The sequence below is a fragment of the Festucalex cinctus genome, chromosome 10, assembly GCF_051991245.1.
Source record: "Festucalex cinctus isolate MCC-2025b chromosome 10, RoL_Fcin_1.0, whole genome shotgun sequence".
Lineage (NCBI taxonomy): Eukaryota > Metazoa > Chordata > Actinopteri > Syngnathiformes > Syngnathidae > Festucalex > Festucalex cinctus.
In genome coordinates this window covers 21,298,586-21,319,741 of record NC_135420.1, presented here as the reverse complement: position 1 = coordinate 21,319,741, position 21,156 = coordinate 21,298,586, and the positions used below count along the sequence as shown (strand labels likewise).

At 39.6% G+C, this 21,156-nt stretch overlaps 1 long non-coding RNA gene across 2 annotated transcripts in view; it reads right to left on the bottom strand.

Moving 5' to 3' along the window:
- The window catches only part of LOC144026812 (uncharacterized), a 94,772-nt gene that overhangs the window by 44,282 nt on the left and 29,334 nt on the right, over positions 1–21,156 (bottom strand). The window contains exon 5 of one of the 2 annotated variants that reach the window (XR_013285314.1): positions 10,255–10,397. The exons of the other annotated variant lie outside the window; for it this stretch is intronic. This is a non-coding gene — a long non-coding RNA (uncharacterized LOC144026812). Of the gene's footprint in view, positions 1–10,254; positions 10,398–21,156 lie in introns of those variants that run through there. 2 annotated transcript variants of the gene reach the window in all.

The window sequence follows — 21,156 nt, the reverse complement described above, 5'->3', positions numbered from 1 at the left end:
CGCGAGGATCCGATCTCGTTAACGGATCCTGCCAGGAAAGAAAAAGCCACGTGGTTTGCAAGTTTCTTAGACAAAGGGTTCGAGCAGCCTGGCTGGCCCACTTGCAAGTCGGGCCAGAGTTTTTGGAAGAGGCTTGTGAGAGCCGGAACAGGCAAGAGAGCAGGAGGGCAAAAAAAAGAAGAGAACGGGCAGTGGTCTGCTCGTGTTTTTATAGTCTCTGGGTGGGGCGAGCAGGTGAAGGCACACCCTTCTGTTCGCTCGCGCAGACTCTCAGAGGAAAATTATTAAAAAGATTAATAATTTGGCATTAAATTTGGTCAGTCTGGCAAATCAGTTTTCCCACACAACCCGTTTAACACACATTGTAATTAATGCATCATAAACTAACTTGTGAGGTAACTTCTACTTGTCTAATCTGACTGAACTGAGAGACATTGATTATCTTTCATTCTTTATGGAGGACACATGAAATAGGATGTTCATACACACAAGATATAACATGAATCATTCGTAGTTCAGTTGTCTGTCAAGAATTATCATGATATAAATGTGTAAAATGCGGTTACTTATGTGAATTGTCACTAAGGATAGTTCCAAGTTTCGCCACTTGGAGGTGTTGTTGCTCCATCTAGACGTTCCAGGAAGGGCGAGGCGCCAGAGTATCCTTTTGTGATTGATAAGAAGTCATGAACATTCCTTTGATCGGTCATTTGTGTATTCCAAACCATTGGAGCCATTTGTTCGGGCTCCGAGCAGACTGCTGGAAATACACTCCTTTGGCAGACGCATAAATTCCTTTGTCACCTGGTCAGCGGCTTCAAAAGAGTTTTGTTGGTGGCAAGGACCACCTGTAGAGCTGACCAGGCTGGATCCTGTCTGGGCATTGGCATATTCATGCACTGCAGAGAATTTGCTTCAAGAGAAGCAAACTAAAAAAAAAATTAGAGGGTGGAATGGACCTAGGCAATAGTTGTTACAGAATCATATCGCGTCGCATAAGCATATGTAAAACAGTCATAAGGGGCACACGGTGTGAACAATATTTGGATCCCGGCGCAGATTGACACTGATTGCCGCGCTATTACGGGCAAATAACATCACTTGCTTGCCAGTCGGCAGGGCATCATCATTTGTGACTAACAGCGATGGCGAGAGCGCTACAAAGGCAAGGCGAGGCGGCAGTGGCGACGGAGGTGCAGGCTCTTTGTCTCCGCCGCCTGCCATCTTCCTCGTCTCTGAGTAGCTTGGAGGGGCCAACACAAGACGATAAAAAGATGGGAGCCACTCAAAGTTCAGGGCAGAGATGCCCCCTTTCATCTATCAGGAGACAATCACGTTGGCGTCGACATGTGACATGACTACAAAGTACCAATCTCGGCTTCCCAAAGAATGGAGGGAAAGGCAGGGACGACTTCAAGAGCTTGGTGGCGCGAGAAACACCCACATAACGACTTGACTTTATTTCTTTCTCTCATCATCTTTATGATGTCTTGCCGTATCGCCAAGAAAGAAGTAAATGAATCAGAAAACTAGAGCTATTAGATCGACTCACCAGATTTTTCATTCCACATGCACATTTTAAGGCAATTCAACACATGATTTGCCTCAATAATCAGAACAAACAACATGAAACTAATGACAATGAATCCTAAAACACTTCTAACACATTTGGCCTTGACATAAAATGTCCGATGGATGATTTTATGGATTGTGGTCATGAACAAAACTAATTCTGGCAGCTCAACAAACAGCATATCTTCTTAATGCTCATGAGTGAACTTCGAGGTGTACTAAACCTGACCAATTAAATATGAAAAGCTAATTCAGCCCCCTGGCTTAGTTTTTGACCTTATCATTTTATGTGCTAACATATATGCTAACACTTGTAGCTGTTGAATTATTTCCTCTCTATAAAGTTTGCCTGTTAATTAGCTGTTCATAGTTTTTTTTTTTTAATGTAGTACCAGCCAAATGTCTGTTAAAAGTCTACAGTGTCATATTAAATACTTTTCTAGATTTTCGTGACTCTGCGTTTCATGATAACTTAGCGGTTAGCATGACTTCTCAGTCTTCTCCTGTCCTATTTTCTTGCTCGCTTTAACTCATCGCCGTCCTCTTTTAGTGATAAGAGTTGTCAAAAGTGTAGCTTACTCGCGATTAGCGACTTAGGACAGTGTTAAGCCATGCTAGCTATTCAGTGTTAGCCGTGCTAGCTAGTCAGCTGAAGCTCACAGGTAGCTGGTGCAGCGCCAGATAGATGCTAACCAGTTACAAGTACATGAACAGTTTATATTTTATATTGTTTAGACTCCTTTGATAGGAGCAATATGGAGTCGACAGAACGCCTGTAGGCAAACCATCAGTCAGGGAGCGCACACACACACAATCACACCGCAATATAGTCACTGTCCTTTAACATTCCCAGTGAATTTCCGAAGCGGCAGCGAGCCAACACAGCAGGAAATTTGCCAGCGCTAAGCCCAATTTCCTCTGGTAATGCAAGTAAGTGGAGGGCCAAAGTCATGAGCTGTTTTGATGGTGCTACATGCGCCAGAACCAAAATTGGAACTGAGGGACATTTGGGCTTAACTGTAATTAACCCCAGCCGGCGCTGCTGTTCCTGCCGGATTGTCAATGGAATAAGACAGAGGAACTCTTTCATTTGGTTTACAGTTAAGAGTGTTTTAGCTTCAAAAAAAAAAAAAAAAAAAAGACTCATCAAATCTATACTGCAGAAGACAGCAATGAGAATCATCCATATTGTCGGATTTCTTCACCAATTCCTGAAAATCTGATGAGCTTGTAGAATTTAAAACTGCTGTAAAGTTAGATATAATTTGTTACAGAGTCAAGGTGATATGAAGATTTATTATGTTATATTTTAATATATAATTTTCAAAAAGTTTAATAAAAAATAATCAAGAACTATGGAACAGACTAAATGGGGAACATCAATGTCCAACCATAAATCATTTCTAAAATAAATAAAAAATAATAATAATTTGGAGTGTTATAGGGATAGGGATAGACTTGAACATATTACTATAATTTTGATGTTAAAGGTAAGATAAAGTTATATTTACTAATATATTTACTAATGACAAATATATGAATAGTTGACCGTACTGATAGGTCAATGTTACATTGAAAATGAATATTGGTAGTTAAACTTGGTATTTTTGTGACAAGGTTTACTGTAAATTGTGTTCATGTTAGATATAGTATTACATTTTCTATTATGTATAGATAGATGTGATTAAATATGAACATTCCTAAATACTAGGCATGGGTGACTAGCAATTATCAGTATTTCAGGGTATCGGGTACTCATAACAGCAGCTGATACCACTATCGGGTTAAAGATCTCATTCAACCACATACTGTATACTACTGTACTCTTATTTTTATGCATGTTCAAAATAAGTTGTTTAAAAAAATTTAAAAAAAAAGCCTAAAAATGAGCTTGGTCAGTGTGACCAAGTCTAAAAGGTTAGCCGTCCGTCAGCTATTTGGATAAGGAACATATTTAAATACTTGGGTGTAACAGAAGCTCAAGCTTTAATGAACACATTCCGGAATCCTTTTGAAAAAAAATCTCGCCAAATCTGAGGGAGGAAAAAAAAAGGATCGACGTCACCCTCATTTCATGTCTGATTAAAATCATTTGGGATGCGCAGAACAAGCCAGACCCGATGGCCGTTTTCCATCTCTTTAATCTTTCAGATATAGTTATTGTGCGTATGTTCATAAGGAAACATTAGAAGTTGCTGTTGATGGGTTTGGCTGTTGCGAGCGCGTGGATGAAAGCTCTAATAGATTCATCATGACACTGAAACGGAAGCGGGCCGTCTGACGGAAGAGAACAGATAAATAATAGGCACCGTTGTATTTTTTGCCTGCCTGCCTGCGGAGCCGTAAACGAAAGGACCACAATGGACGACATTCAGTGGAAGTGTGCCAAAAGAAATGTATGGATCGGTTAATTTCTAACCCTAATAGTCTTTGATTACAGACAGAATCAACAGAAACGTTATGGATGGTAACAATGTTTGGACTTGGTCAGTAATAAATAAAATAGAGACGCTTTTAAAGCAGTGGTGCATTATTCATACTGTGACTATGCTCTTTATTCAAAACTCACATATCTAAAATCATTGAAATTGATAAAAAAAAAAAAAAAATGCCATTAATTTGCCCGCCTTAGACATCTGAGAGTAGTATAAGAGACAGACTAGTCGTTCTTCGCAGAGGATAAAGAATGCATGACTGAGGACTGTTATATCGTTTGTGAACATGTTCTTCCACCCCAATCCGTCACTTACAAGGTTATAGCACCGCAACATAGATGCTATTTTAGTGTTAGCATTGAGCTAGCAGACCGAAAAGCTAAGCTATAAGGTTGTTTTAAATACATAAAGTGTAATATTCACGGTTTAATATTTAGTTTGACAGTTTAAAGCCGCTTTTTTTTTGCTTCTGAGTGTGAAGTTGGCTTTTTACAAGATCAGGATTTTTTGGCATATCACCGATCAGTGAGTTTAAAATAATAATAATAATAATAATAATAATAATTGATAACCGATCACCAAACTGCCCCCCAAAAAACTATTCTCCAAAAAAACACATTGATAAACGTTGAATATAACATGCAAGGTCTTATTTCATGGATTCGGCAAAGTAAGACATAATGCCAATTACCGATTTTGCATAAACAGCAAAATATCGGCCGATACTTAATCGGCCAATCAGATCGGTGTAAAGTCTATTGTGAAATGAGTTGAGTTTAATTCAGCGCTTGTATCTCAAGTCTGTGCTCACATCTCAAAGCAAAACAAAAAAATTGTCTAACAACTCATACGTCGAAAAATGTGTAACTTATGTCACTCATATCTCAAGGCACAATCGTACTTGTGCTAGATTGAAACACTTTCAAATACTTTGCCCGTTTTCAAACCAAACATGCTCCCGTGAAGTCTCACCAGAACCTGTTGCGCACTTTTATCTATCCATCTATTATCCCTCATGGTTGAGAGAGGAAATGGAGGGTTGGGATTTTTTGCAAACCTCCCCTTTCCCTCCATCAGTGCACCGCAGCTGCCCATCAAAAACTCATATCCTCCAATTTGACGCCGGTGTTGTCCTTTGAAATTGGAAAGAATCTGTGTCTAATGCAGTGAGCCAAACGTGGCTGCCGTCAGCTCAGAGTTCGCTTTCCCCTGATCGCCATCTCCTCCGTCTACGCGGGAATTCCCAGAGAGCAAGAGGGACACCCTGGATTCAACATCTACAACCCCCCATCTTTCACATTGCGCCCCATCGACTCCAGCCATTTTTAAATACAGTAACACAATCTTGAGGAAAGCTGATATCATCTTTTCTAAACGCTGAAAGTCAGTCACCCACAGAAACATCTGAATGGTCAGATTTAAAACAAACTGTCGGGGAGTCTGGTGTCCCCATAAAGACAGGGGTGAGCGGGGTGAGAGGGAGGGGTGGGGGGGGTGAGGGATGCATTTCCAGGAGGAATTTTTAGTGCTTTCGACTTGGCGTCAACTTAAACATCCACAGCCCTTGAAACGCACACGCTACAACAACAATAGCGTCGGTCGTCATTTGTGGCCATCAACTTTTTAGCTGCCTGCTGACAAGTGAGGCAGTTTTGTCTGTGCAATGGTGGATCATCTTGACTGTATTTATAAATGGCTCTTCAAACGAAACAAAAACATTTTCTGTTGTGAAACATGCGAGATACAGTTATACAGATGTTTAGACATCGTCTGGCCCTACTTTCATGTGTGCAGAATGAAATGGCCATACTGTAAAATACGTTTAATACTTTTTTCAAAAATAAATAAATAAATAAATAAATCGCAAATCGAGGGGGTGGAGCAACCATTAATCAATTATTCGACAATTGGTCGATAATTACATTTTGATTATCTATTCATGTTTAGAGACCTACAACTGTCCAAATCCTCTGAATTTTAGCCACTCAATAGTAAATATAGTCCGATTTTTTTTTTTAATCCTCTATGAAAGCAGACTTGTGTTAAATCACTATAAGAACTTTGGAAATCAATAATCAATATTGTAGCCACTTTTGCGACGTGTTCCTGATCAAACCAGTAAATGATCATAAAAATTAAAAAAAATCATGTAGTCAAGTCAATTAGATTTTTTTTAAATAAATGGATTAAAATAAAAAATAAAAAATAAAAAATAAAACAATCTGATTCATGGCTTAATGAACAAAACAATCGACAGATCATTCGAATACTGAAATAATTATTAGTTGCAGCCCAAGTTTAGAGATTTACCAGTACGTAGGCAGTACGCAGAACACTTTGGTATTCATCTTAAAGCAATGGTTCTTAACCTGGGTTCGATCAAACCCCCGGTGAGTCGGTCTGAAGGGTACGTTGTGTGATTTCTTTTTATTCTAATTGCTTCATACTAACTTGGTTGAACAAAAAAAGAAACTGGTCGCACGAATATATGCACCATGAATTGACATGTATAACGAAATATATGGCGTTCCACAGGGTTCACTTCTAGGGCCTCTGCTGTTTTCATCGTACCTGCTTCCATCAAACATAAACGATACTCTGCAAAAGACATTTGTTCCCAAAAACAAGTAGCACTGAACAATCCACCGCTCTCCAGTCCGATTCCCATGGGCGTGTTCCGTTCGAATGCCGCTGAAGTACATGTTGAACGGGAGGGCACAGTGCCTGCTCGACTCCGTCTCCAGCTGAGTGTCGGCTCGGTCTAATTGATTTAATGGGGGAGCACGGAGTCACAGCGGGTGGAACACTGGATGCTTTGGCCAAGTCAAGTGTGTTGCGCTACCTCAATTCCATCTCGGATGGGCCCGTGTCGCTCGCGAGAAACCGCCAATCGCGCTGATATTTGACAGCGTAGAAAGAGCCACACAAATTGACGCCGGGAACGGCGTGTTCCCTTTTAACGCTTTTGACTAACAACCAGAGTGGCGGGATAAAACCTTTGCCACGCGTGTGCGCGGATGCAGCCGGTGAATGGCATGTCTAATTACTTGGCCCACAGATAGCTTTTAGCTAAATCAGCCCACCTTTTCAAGAGCCCGTATCAACAGTGACAAGGGCTCGCACAATTACATTAGCCCTCCAGCGGGTCCCACCAGCACAACAATCAGTGTGATTTGCTGCCGCTTCGTTATTGTCATCCACGCTCTCCATGACAATGATGTTTCCCCGGCGAAAGGGGGGGGATGATGGAGAGTCCGATATTGACAAAGAACAAGGGAGAGATTGCGAAAGAGAGAGGCCGAGAAAGGGGTATTATGAGAAGAGAGAGGAATATCCAGGGTGGGAGTTGTCAGTAGAGGTCTTACTTATGCTAATGTTTGGCCTGCTCGTGTGTCGGATGTCGCAGAGAGCCCGGCGGCAAGTGGCGGGAGCTGGTGACTGTAATTGCTGGTGAAGAGGGGTCGGATGCTCGACGAGACGGTGCTTACAGACGCGCGCATCCGGAACGGCCCGCAACAAAAGTCGCTCGTCATTTATAGAACAACTCTCCACTGTGTGGGAGATGAGATTGTCATATACTGCGTGATGACATTGCACCTATTTCTAGGCGCGCAACCAAAAAAGGCACAATTGCATCGAATCGAACTGAATCGAGAAAAATACAGAGAAATGTATGAAATCGTCTACTTTTGTAAAGACATATCTGAGCTGTACTGTACAGCTGATTTTTAATATTTGTACACATTAACACATTACAAAATAAGATTCAAATAACCAAACATTCCTACCAAAAAAAAAAATGCCAATTATTTATTTATTTAATCATTCATTCTAAATTGGCCGATTTCTGTCTTTGTTGTACAATAGCACCAAGTATTATAAAACAGTCAAATGTTCTGCCGGTAATTCATATCTTTATTATCTAAGCGTTAAGGGGCCAAAAAAGTTTTTACTTATGTTTTCAACTCATTTGCTCCCAAAAACGTATAAATACGTTCTATTTTAAATGTTTTAAGTGTCCCAAAGACTTATTTATACGTTGTTGTTTTTGTTTATGCTAGAGCATACAGAAGGCTTTGATGCAGCTTCTCAACTGCAAAGAACGGTTGAAGAAATGGTAGTTATTACACAAACGACCAATAGGTGGCAGCAGAGTATAAGAGATCAACCAAGGCCATTTTGTAAAGAAAAAAAAAGTTCAAATACAATATGGATAATGATTAAATGTAGCTATATTCAAATGCTAATTGCTGCAAAACGGAAACAGATAGAAATATACTTTATTTTTCCAGATGAAAGAAGAGACTTTTTATGTTTTTATAGCAATAGAAGACAATATTCTGTGGGCCTTGCAAAATCAGTCAAAATCCAGTAAAACAGCCGGGAGTGAAGGGGGTTGCTTCAGCGAAAATGGCTGGGAGTGAATGAGTTAAATCAATTGACTGATTGATAGCCATGTATGGAGTTTGGCGATGCAAGCAAGATGGCGTTTTTGGCGATTATGCGAGGATGACCACGACGCGAGTTGTTGTACCGGAAAGGAACCAAATTTCAAAATGTCAGCCTTCTGCAGGAAAAGTTTATAAAACTCTATATTAGGCGATAGTATATAAAGCTCCCAAAGTGGTGCTTTGTCTCCAGTTGCTGCACATTCCACTTTTTCATGATCCATTTTCTGGCTTTGCGGACATTCACACAAACACATAAAAGTCAAGTGAACAGTAGTCGCCTGGGAGAAACTTTACAGTCCCTGAAAAAAGCAGGCGCGATGGAGCAACGGGGGAGACAGAGTTAGAGGATTCCGGGTCAGCGGGTGACCTCTGAACTCCGAGCCACGTCAAGCGTACCAAGAGTTGTGGGTGAGCAGAGAGTTGCGGGGAATGCCGCAATACCTCGGAGAGACACTAAACATCGCGAGGAAGCTTCAAGGGTGGAAAAGCAGACGTGCACGAGAGAAAACGAAAGAGAAGTGATTGGGAAACAGACGCTTACGAGTGGTGCCAACACTCTGTCCAACCCGATTAGCGTCCGATCACACCCGCCACCTCAAACTTCGTCTTCACATCTGGAAAGGATGGTGGGCAGCGCACGTTTTATGAATGCACACCTCAATTCTACACACGTCTGGTGTATGGGAACTACTAATTGAATTACGCTGGGGGGCCCCGATCAGCGATAAAATGTGTTAACACAATCATGCGGTGAACTGTGGAAGGCACCTTGATTTGACGGACGTCGCGTCAGCAGCATGGCGGAGCTGGCGGAAAGTCCAACAAAAAAAAAAAGCCTAGTCATAATGCGTGACAAACTGTTGTTGTTGTTTTTTTTTTTTTTTTGTTTTTTCTGTCATCATTCATGAAATTAATCAAAATAAAACATTCAACATCAACAGTGGCTCAATGTCTTGCATGGGGTCACTCGAAGTTCACTAATGCTGGGTCATGACCAGGTCAGTAAAAGATTTATAAATAAATACGATGAAATTCTTGCTTTATTAATAATCAGGCTTGTCCTGATCCATAATCATAATCATCTTCATCTGAAATTTTAAAGATCGAATGGGTAATTATTTTTAATTTCTAAAGTCAAGAATAAAATTTTACCATCGTTTTTTTTTTAACACGATTTTTTTAACTGATTTGAACCACTGCTGATTTAATACCATATAAAATATAAATAAACATAAATATATAAATATAATATATAAATAAATATAAAATGGCATCATCTTGGGATACCATCATTGAAATAATAAAATCGCAATTATTTTTATTTTTACAATTTGCAATTTTATTATTAAAATCTGAAAAAAAGTGACATACTCAAATTCAAAACGTGACTTTAACTGTTACAAATAATAATAAAACAAAAATAAATGAGTGATTGTGACTTCCATAGTTTAATATTTAATATTTCTTTTTTTGAGTTTTAGTCACTTAAATCGAGCAATCTTTTTTTTTTTTTTTTTATTCTTTCATTGCGTTTTTTTTTTCCCATGTCAGGTTAAATCCTTCCAAAAAGGAAAGGATTGAACAAGATAAGTTGGTTTTGTTTTGTTCTGTTTTTCAAACTGTGACCTTTACAGGTCCGAAGATCTCAGCACAGGGTTGAGGTTAGCTAGTTGCGGGGTCAGAGTGAAAGAGGAGTGAAAAGTGGAGCACTTGGAGCCTCCTGGTGTTAAGGAGGTGCTCGGAGAGGTCCAAAACAACGGTGCTCGTCAACAACAGCCAAGCAGACCTGCCTCTCCTGCTCTCTCTCTCTGTGCCTCTTCTCGACCGCACAAAGGATTTTGGGGGCGGCAGTAAGGTAGACGGGGTCATACAACATTTTTAATCATAGTGGCGGGGCTGGGTGACATCGAGGAAAAGAAAGCACCCCAAACATCTTGTACTACACACACACACACACAAATAGAAGCAAACATGAACACATGCACATGACGGGGGGAGCATCATTGTGGAGGGTTTTTTACCCGAATGATTGCCCTCAATTAGATCCATGCTCAGAGTGGTTGACAACACGGCAGATATATGGGGGGTCGAAGCGGGTGGAAAGAAACAAGGGAGGTGCGCTACTGCTGCCACTTTCGAGTGTGGGGGGTGCAGAAGAGAGGAGGGAAATCACTCAAGAGGTAAATGCTATTAATGAGCTCATGTATACAAAACTGGCAGAAAATGCATACAAAAAAAAACAACCTGTAAAGTGACTTGATTTATTCCATCCTCACATAATCGCCATCATTCAAACGTTGCACAGGCAATGTTTGAGGTAACGTTTCAACATTTTGAACGGTCAAGGAGTTCATCACTTTACCATTTTTTCTGATTTGCTTTTTGGAAGCAAATTTTCATTATTCACCGAAAAACTCTTATTCACTGTAGGCCAAAACGTTGCCCAATCATTTTGTTTAGTGCAAAAGAACTAGGTTGAAGACGGAAGAGGAGTTTCATTTAGTCAGTCTATCTATAGACTTGGGGCATCAACTATTAACAGTTTTTGTGGGTCGTCAATCTCTCAACTAAAAAAATAAAATAAAAAAATAGGCTAAGGGAAAGTCAAACAAACCAAAAATTTCTATACAGCAATATGTTCTTTGCAGCCAAAATCATCTAAAAACAGTATTCTGCTAATATTATATTTGTGGAATATGAATTAAACAGCCAAATCTACCTGGTTTTTTTTCCCCTCAGGGGGAGGCCACATTGTCACTTGCAGTCGACTGAAAATGACATCATAGTTTCTCAGGGCTCAAGTAACAACCAATCACGGCTCACCTAGTTTCTGAGTCTGGGCATGTGACGTTCGCAAGCCGAGCAGTGATGGGTTGATGTCATTGTCAGTCGACAGCAAGTGACAAAATGGCCGCCCCTTGAGATGGGGGGTGTGCTTCGTTAATATTCCACAATCGCAAAATTACTCAGAATTAGTACTTGTGTTTAAGCACAATCTTTCAAAATATAGTTTTTGTTAGACAAATTTAAACACAGTGTTCAAACGGCAAACCTTTGCCTTGTTTGTGATCACTTCAACATACCGCGTGACAAAATTGCACTGGGTAATCAAGGCAGCCAAGTATTTTTGAGGTGGTATTTGGTGTACAAACGAAGCCGAGAAAAGAAGCCATTGTCTCGGTTGGAGGCCATCGACTTGAAATTGTTGTTTACTTATTGTGTGTAAATGTTTGAGGTTGACTGAGCAAAATTATATATGCACATTATTTCTCTCTGGAATGTTTACACATTCACTTGCTCAAGAGGTTAAAAAAAAAAAATCAAGTCAAAATGCTGACTGTAGCAATGACGTTTTGTTAAAAAACAAAAAAACTGGCTAAAATAGGGTAATATTGTACTACAAAAAGGGAAAAATGATACCAGAGAAGACACTTGGCTCCACATTTGGGAAATTAATTGCAACTTTTATGTTGAGCCAAGAAAGTTATTCAGGGTGGTCTTGTCTCAATTGGTGGATTTTTTAAAAGTCAGAAATCAAGTAGAAAATTGTTTATAACAATAATAATCCGCTGAAAGATCCGTGACGGTTTGCCGCGTTCGCAGATGAGTACGCCGCTCATGGAAGGTTTTGCGTTGGCTGCAGTCACTAGCAGCCCATTATCTGACGCGCACACATATGGACAGCCACCATTCAAACCGCTGCCCACTAAAACCTACTGTTTACTCTCTTTTGTTTTTAATCAAAACAAGCCCAAAAACGCTCGACGTAATTTCCCCCCCTTCTGCATACACCTAAACACAAACACAGACACGTAGAAAGATACACATACACACTAGCGCGTACTGTACGGCACACTCTGAGCTACAATTACCCCTCAATTAAAGATAATAACATGACCACTTCCTGACCAATCACCTACAGTCTTGCCATGACTCACACGGTGTGTACGTAATCTCTGTTTTACACAGACAAACACACAAACAGGGCTCAGACACTTTATAAAGATAGTGCTCCACTGTAAAAACACACAACTTGTAGTTTTGGGTCTAAAAGAAGAATTTAAGTTGGGTAAACTTTAAATATAAATTACTTAGGATGCTACATACCACTTTTTGAAATTCAGACGATACAAATATGAGTAGTCACCGATACGAAGTCCTGATACCACTAGCACTTTTGATACAGAAAAATTACAATTAAAAGAAGCCTTATGTATGCTCTAGCATTAAAAAACAAAAACAAAAACGTATAAATATGTTTTTGGGACACTTAAAACATATAAAAAAAAACGTATTCATAAGTTATTGGGAGCAAATGAGTTAATGACAATTTTCTATTCTCTTAATTTCTAATATTGTATAATTTCTAGTTCTACCAATATCTTTAAATAAGGCCACGTATCGACCAGATACCTGGTATCGGTACCCGTCCATCCAAATTACTGACATTTCTGGCAACAATACTAGCTAGTGCAACAAATCAAGCAAGTTGTTTCTAATTAATATGCTTCATTTGGGGTAAACTTTTCGTTGTGAAATGCAGGAAAGCCAATTTTCATAACAACAAAAAAACATTTTGTTGAATAGCCCAACTTAAAGGATCTTTGTGCAGTTTGTCACTTTTTTACTCACGACTGCCACCTCTGGCCCAACGTGTAACTGCACCATATGTGTCAGGCTCGTTCATTGTGTGCGTGCGAGTACGTGCACGATCTTAAAGTGACAGCCACAGATGAGAAATGAAGAAGTGACTTCACAAAAACTCCGCCCCTCCCCTCCCCAAAGAAACTGTAGCGTGTGCGGGGGTCCGCACACTCTACTTTTAAGGCAAGATAAAAGCTGATAGGCGCAGTCAGATTAAAACAGTCAGGGCTCTTCATACTCATCTGAGCATTGGTGGAGCAGGCATGATGGAGAAAAAGCTTTAACATGACCTTTTTAAACAGCACAATGCACCTTTAAAATGTTCTCAAATGTTGCCTTGAAATTTCGAGTTGACCCAGCACGGTCACAGAAATCACGGGTTATTTTCTCCGAACGCCGTGCTTTATGATTTTCGAGGCAGGTGGAGCAAAACTTCCTCTCTTTTTATGGGAGTAAATGTTAGCTTTCTGTGGTTTCCTGTATATACCAACCGCTGTCAAGGCGCACTCGCACGCACACACTAGCGTACAATACGTACACATTTTCTGGCGCAACAGAAATAACTTTGTCTCTCCCTCTCACGGATGAGTGCGAAACAGCAACTTTCCAGCAGCCGTTACATGCTGCTCAAGTCCTTTCTTCTTTTGGCCTTCCCTCGCCGTCACGGGATTTTCTTCCAGCCGTCGGACATCAGGGCTGCTATAGTTAGCAAAGCCCTACCCTCAAATGACAGAGTGCGGAGGCTCTTAGCTCAAGTAGAGGGCTTATTATTTAATAACGGGACTTAGTCCCGCTGCAATCATTTCCGAGTAAAGTCATACCCCATCTGGGGAAACCTGGCAGAGTACAACCAGCATTTACAGCTGAAATTTTTATATACCGTACTGTATTTCCTGGAGTTTATTCCAGTGCACAGAGTACAACATTTATTCAATTGCAAATTGCAATTGTGACTTGGGTTACAATGGGAATGGAACATGTCATCTCTTCACATTTGCCATTTCTATTTTTATGCCATTTTAGGACCGGCTCTCATCAATAACGCAGCACTTTTGGAGAGGAAGCTAGTTTGTCAGTTCAGTTTGTGTGCATTCAATAATGACAAACTGAGCAAATGACTTAAAAATAGAGAAAAACAAAATATTTATACACATCTTCCACCCGATACCAATCAGCAGACAATTATCTCATTTGCCCCAATTCCCAATCACATGATCGATTCGTGAAATCTCTAGTTTAAACCGCAGTGTAACACATTATAGAACACCTTAACAATTCAATGATGTAGCTCCTTGACACGAATGTACTACTTTCCTTTTTAGACAGAACTTAGTCACTATCTTTTTGCATCTTAGTTTTTCCCCCCCCCCCCCAAAAAAGGCACAAAACTGCAATCGTCAGAAAGTTCATACAGTAATATACCGCTTTGTACTTCTATATTTATAGGTGAGCAATAAGCATGACTATGTCTTTCTTTATTTGCATTTTCGGTTAACAAGTACAACTGTTGCCATTTATTCAAATAATAGTCGTCGTGTTTTCATCCAGGATTCAGGATATTTGTTCTTTTCAGCAAATTCCTCTCACAAAACAAAAATATTGATAAACTAAATGTATAAATATTGATAAACTAAATGTATAAATACATAACTAAATGTATAAATACATCACTTGTGTTTGAATGCCAACTAAGAAGGCCGTGTGAGGATACAAATATGATAGCTTATGATCCTGTATAGCTAAACAGACACAAATTTTTGGCTGTCACTCCCAAATTCATATGACATCTGACCAGAAAAACTGCTGTTAAATAACTTTTGATAACTCCTGCTTATTGGGAAAATACAAAAGAAAAAAATCCACCAAGCAAGCACACTTGCTTGTGCAGGCTATCCACACACACACACACACACACACACAAAAAAAAAAAAAAAAAAAACATTATCAGATTGACACTATCACACTAGCTCTCCAGCAGAGACGCTTACACACAATCACAGGCTGTCATTTCCCCAGCGTGGGGAACAGGTGCAGGAGGAGAAGGAGAATACTTCAGGCTTACTGTCTCCTTGGGCTTAGGGCCTTTTCCTGGCTCGGAGAGATCTGCACTGAAACGGATGGGGGGACGCCAAGTCCAATAAATCACTATGAACATGTAAATGCCACCAAACCGCATTCCGCTCAAGAGCAGGAGGCCAAGTGGCTACAAAGTTCCTTTCTCTTTCTTTTTCTGTTGTTTTAAGACGAGACCCCTCCTTCGACCCCAACACATACGATCCTGGCCTGTTTTTGTTTCCCCCTTTCCTCCATCTTTCTCTCACTCGCTGTTCCCCCAGCAGCAGCTAATAGCATAATTTGAGGAAGAATGTTCTTGGGAGTTTCCTGCGAATTTGACCGTTTGTCACCCAAGTGACCTCTCTGCTCCTATCTTTTTCCCTTCCATGACACTAAAGCGGCGCTACTTGGGCGCAATGGCTGTCTGGGGAAGAGGAAGCCAAATGGGAACCTGGGGTGGACTGTGTGTGTGTGCTTGTGTAAGTGTGTAAGGTCTGTAACAAATAGCAGCGGTGGCAAAACTCCTCCCACTGTGTACTTAAGTAGAAGTGCAGATTTGTTTTTTAAAAAACAAGAAAACGATAAAGAAATGAAAAGCAAGTCTGCTAATTGTAGGAGCACTGATAACTTCTAAAGGCTTAACCAAAAAAAAAAAAAAAAAGTACAGACTGAAACATATCTGGGTACAAAAGTAACAAAGCACAAATTATATAAAATAACTGGTGGCATTGAAAGCACTGAAATGTGTTTAAGAGAGCTAAGTGCTAGCTAGCGTTAGCTCAGGCTTTCAGGCAGGCTATCAAAACTTCTTAAATACAGACTCTGAAATGTACTTCAGTACATTATAGTTACTAAGTACAAATAATATAATGAAATAACTATTTGGTGCCAGTGAAAGCAATGAAAAGTAAAGTTACATGTCACATGTACAGTAGTTGTTGAAGAGGTAAGCGCTAGCTAGCATTAGCTCAGGCTATCAAATTTCTTGAACCCAAAAGCTTTGCCATTGCTATATTTAAAAATAAATAAATAAATAATGATAATAGGAAAAAAACAACTTGAATATGTTTTGTCAGGTTAAATGTAGATAATTTTTTTTTATTTTAACATTTTATTTTTATTTTTTTGTTTATTTTTTTTAGGCTAGCACAACAACAGATGCCCTGCTAATCATTTTTGGCACGAAAAACAAACAATTCTCTTAAATAAGAATTAATCATGAATATTGTTAATATACCCTTGTTCACAGTCCATATCACTGCTGCTATCCATGTTTTTGCAACTAAGTCCCCAATCTCTCAATCAATCAAGATCAACCACAGTTGACTCTCTCTCGGTCTTTTGGCATTGTCATCTGCAGAGGTTGAAAAAAGTAACAAGCTTGTTTTGACAAAGACACGATGAGAAAGTACTGATGTTGTTTTTCAACGGGAGTAAAGGAGGGGGGTAAAAAAGATACAGATAACTGACAAACAGAAAAGTAACAAAGGATTTCTCCTTCCCATCAATAATAGTTATGGTCCCTGCTTTCTATGTGCACTCCCACATTTACATCCAAGTCTTTGACACATTTTATTATGCATATAAATATACAAGCAGAAATGCAGGCTGGCACTTGTGTGCAGTGGAAGCTGCTCCACTCAGTAGGGTGCAGAGGTACGGGCCCCCTTATTTACTCTCTGACACTGAGCTAACTGAAGAGTGGAAAAGGAGATGTACAGGCTAGAGTGGGCGGGAGATGTTTGAAACTTTGTATTACCACTGCACTCATGGTTGAGACTGACATTTAATTTGATTTGAAGCTAAGGCTTTTTTTTTGTTTTTGTATTAGCTTCAAGAGGGAGACGTGTATTCAAAACACACGCCTAGTCTAGATGATGCAACTTGGATGGAGAAATAGATATGGGAATATGAGACCCATTATTTACAAAAGGAGATTTGGAGAGATTAAGAGGTAGCTTTCTAACAGATGTTTTTGTAACTTTTGATTGACTCTGTACAGAATTATTATTAGCAGCCCAGCTCAGGTTTATCCGGCAAAATCCCCTGCGGAACAGGTATTTGGCAAACCTCCGCCCAGTATTTCGCACCGCGTACAGAGTCAGGCTAGCTCACTCACTTGGCAGGTTACATTTAGTCAACCTGGACAACGCATGTCCCGAATACAGACCACAGACGATGAGGGTCTGTGTTGCAGTGGAAATGTTAAAATTTCTATCTTTTTGGTGGTGAAAATAGTGTTTATTAGTTCAGAAACTTTAGTTTATTTAACTTAAAATGTACTCGACTCTTATGCTACACTGAGAAAGGTGCAAAATCTGAGACAGTCGTTTCTTTTTAAGCCTATTTTTGGGTCTATTTTAAACATATTGATTTGTGTTTTGGTAATACACAGGCAAATATGAGTGTTAGTTTTATGTTGTGCTGCTTTATGTTGACTTGTGTGCTGTCAATTGTGTTACATAGCTAATCTTCTTTACTTGGATAATACTGTACAAGCAAAAAGCAAAAAATAAAATAAAAAATAAAAATAAAAAAAATAAATAAATAAATAAATAAAAAAGTTCTTTTTATGATTGGCATGTGAAATGGTAAGAGGAGCTTCTATCATTTGAAAAACAAGCTACATAAAACAGTAGCGTTTTCATTAAAGGGATACTTGACTCAAGGAGCCATTTTCAGCAGTACAAAGTTAATATTTTGTCTACAATTAATGCGGTAACTTCATTATTTTTCACGTACAATTAGTACCTTTAAAAAGGTAATTTTTCCACTTGCTGTCGACTGATGATGACGTCACCTGTGCTGAGGAAGTAGGTAACGACCAATCATGGCTCGGTTTACTGACCAAACCCAGAAAACAGGTGAGCCATGATGGGATGTTACCTACTTCCTTAGCACAGATGATGTCATCATCAGTTGACGGTCCAAAATTACTTTTTAAGATATGACCCTAAAAATAGACCAAAAAATACTGTTATTTCCTTTTCTGCACAAAAAAAAAATGTAAAAAAATGAATAAATGAATAAATAAATAAATAAATAACACAAATTAAAAACAATAACAAAAAAGATATATATCAAGCCTGCAGAGATGCCATTGGCAACTTTACACAGCACATTACAACCCAGTAGACTAAACCCTACACTAGTCTTCACCTATCCATATACATGGTCTAACCCAAAACACCTCCACCCTGCACCCCCCCACATCAAAGGCCATCAATCTCCTGTAGTACAGGGAGAAAGGCAAATATTTAGAGAAGGCCTGAGCCCCCATAAATCTGTAGTAGGAAAGAGAGAGCGAACATGATACCCGCCGTACACCTCCAAACCTCCAGCGCCACCCCCTAACCCCCACCCACCCCTTCACCGTCATCGCAGTCCCTCAGCAGTCTTGTGTCTTGACAGCTAAAGGAAGGCCTGGGAGGCCACAGGAACCAGAGAGGAAGAGCGAATGAGGTCTGTGGCAACAAGGACCGGCCAGTGTGGATAGTGAGAAAAAAAAAAAAAAAAAAAGAGAGAGCGAGCCCACCCTCCCACATTGAGTTGAGAGTAACGCACTGGGTCAGTCAAACAAAAACACGCTCTCCTACACTAATAGAGAGCTCACACAGGCAGCATCGCCACACTGGTGGGACTCTTCCCTACGCTTGGCTTTTGATTTACTGCAACTCTTGGTTCCACTCCAATGAGTCTTGGAATATTAGCCAGTATTTATGTCCTTTTTCACTTGACAACAATATGGCCTTCAGTGTAGAGAAAGGAACGCCGCATTGACAGTCAGGGTTGCGAGGTCACCGGGAGATTAAATTCAGGGCAGATGGATTCCGACAAAGCAAGAGCACCGTGACAAAAAATAAATTACAAACATTCCCAAAGGAGAATGAAGGTAGATGTTTGGGATGAGAGGCAATGCAGACCAGGGGAAGGGGGGAAAAAAAAAAAAAAAAAGTAGAGTGGACTCGCTAATATTCCAACACAACAAGCCATCCCATGATTATTGTCAATGTATAATTTGTTTGGATTTGACAACTATTTTTGCAAAATGAAATAATGGTAACAGAAGGTACCTGTTAACATCACCATCCTAAAATATTTATAAACTGCAACGGCAATATTTAAAAAATAATAATAAATTATGTGAGAGACGACTAGAGGCAGACCAATTAATTGGCTGATATTAAATTATTTTAACATATTAATATAACAGAAGACCAAGACATAAGAATTGTGGCATTTTAAGAATCTATCCGTTCACTAGTAGCATGAAGACGATACTAAAGAATAAAGTACAAATACTTTAATGTTCTACTTTTTTTTTTGTTTTAAGTGTTCAGGGACTAAAAAATAAGCTACTAAAAAATCATTTATTAATTTTTTTATTTTTTTTTTACCTCGTGAAATAATTGATTAATTTTGAATAAAACAAAATATTTGTCAAATAAATTTATAAATGCAGCCGAAATTAAAAATGACAATATACTCAAACAAAAGTACTGGCAAGTGATAAACATAGCTGTACATTGAAACAGTGTTTGATTGTAAGAGGAAAACTGACTGATACCAAACGCTGCAAATGAGCATTAAAGCTCAAAAGCCACACTCAAAGGCACACTAGCCACAAAAACCTGTACCCTTCCACCAGCTGTCAATGCAGTACAAGGGATTTAAACAGCTTTGCATGGCTCTGGATGCCCCCCAGCAGCTAAGCAAGAGTCCCGGGAGGGGCAGCCAAGGGCATTGATCCCTGCGCGGAGAGCGTGTCGGGCTCCCCTGACAGACTTGTTGATTGACTTTTTGGCCCCGCCGGGATCCAGGCAAATGCAGATAGAGACATAAAATGCCTCAACAACCAAGTCTTGCATGCACATGCAATTGAGTGAGCTGACATGTGAGCACATGCACGCATTGCCTATAGAGGTCTTGTGGGCACACATACAAACAAAGCTGGATAGATATGCAGGCCCGCTGACACGTTTACGGCTGTCACCAGCGACGCTGCCATATTCATGAGCGTGAGCTGTATGATCATGGAATAGATCCGGCCTTTGTCCTGCCCTTTGTTGGCTTTACTATCTAGCCGGGTTTCTGTCAAATGTCACGTCTCTGCGGACCCTGCATTTTGAGCAACAGTGTCAATAATAAGACATTATGGAAGCTCTCCGTCTCGATGCACAAGACATACCCAGAATTTGTCATCGAAGGAATTTTGCCATCTAGTGCTTTTCTCCCATCACATGGTGATTAGAACAAATGTTATGAAACCTTTTACAGATGTGAGTGTATGTGTGACCTTTCCACAGAGGAAAGTCATTAAAACAAAGATTAGACCAAAAATCATGGCATGGTACATTTCTTGGTTTTAAGCGCATGGATCGGTTCACGTGGAATACAGTGAGGCTACAAAAATTTCACGCAAACTACTTGTTTTGGCTAAATAGGAGCTAATTTAAGACTTTAAAAAATAATAATTAAAAGCCTAAATCAGGGGTGTCAAACTCATTTTAATTAAGGGGCCACTTTCACCCAAATTTAATCTCAAGTGGGCTAATATGTCCCTGGCCTACTATAAATAACGGCAGATCAAAAAAATATTCCCTGTTTTTTGGTGCAAATAATTTTACAAATATTTCCATTTATTATAATAATATTTTTTGTAATGCACTTTTTATTTCAACAATTTCAAACTGCTGAAGAGTAAAAAAGTAAAACGCTTCAAGTCTTAGTTTAGACCCCGAAAATGTGTTATTAATTTACCACAGAGTAATCTGTCATTTCTTAACAAAAAATGAGAGCAAAATTTTGGCATCAAATCCTGAGCAACAGCCAAAAATCATATAAGTGGCCATCAGTGCGCTATCCAGTGGACAAAATTAGCAACAAAAGTTTACGTACTGTCCTCATGAGCCAGATTGGACCCCCTGATGCCGCTTCTGGCCCATAGGTCGTATATTGGACACCCTTGGCCTAAATCTTTCCTCTCACACCAAAGTGCA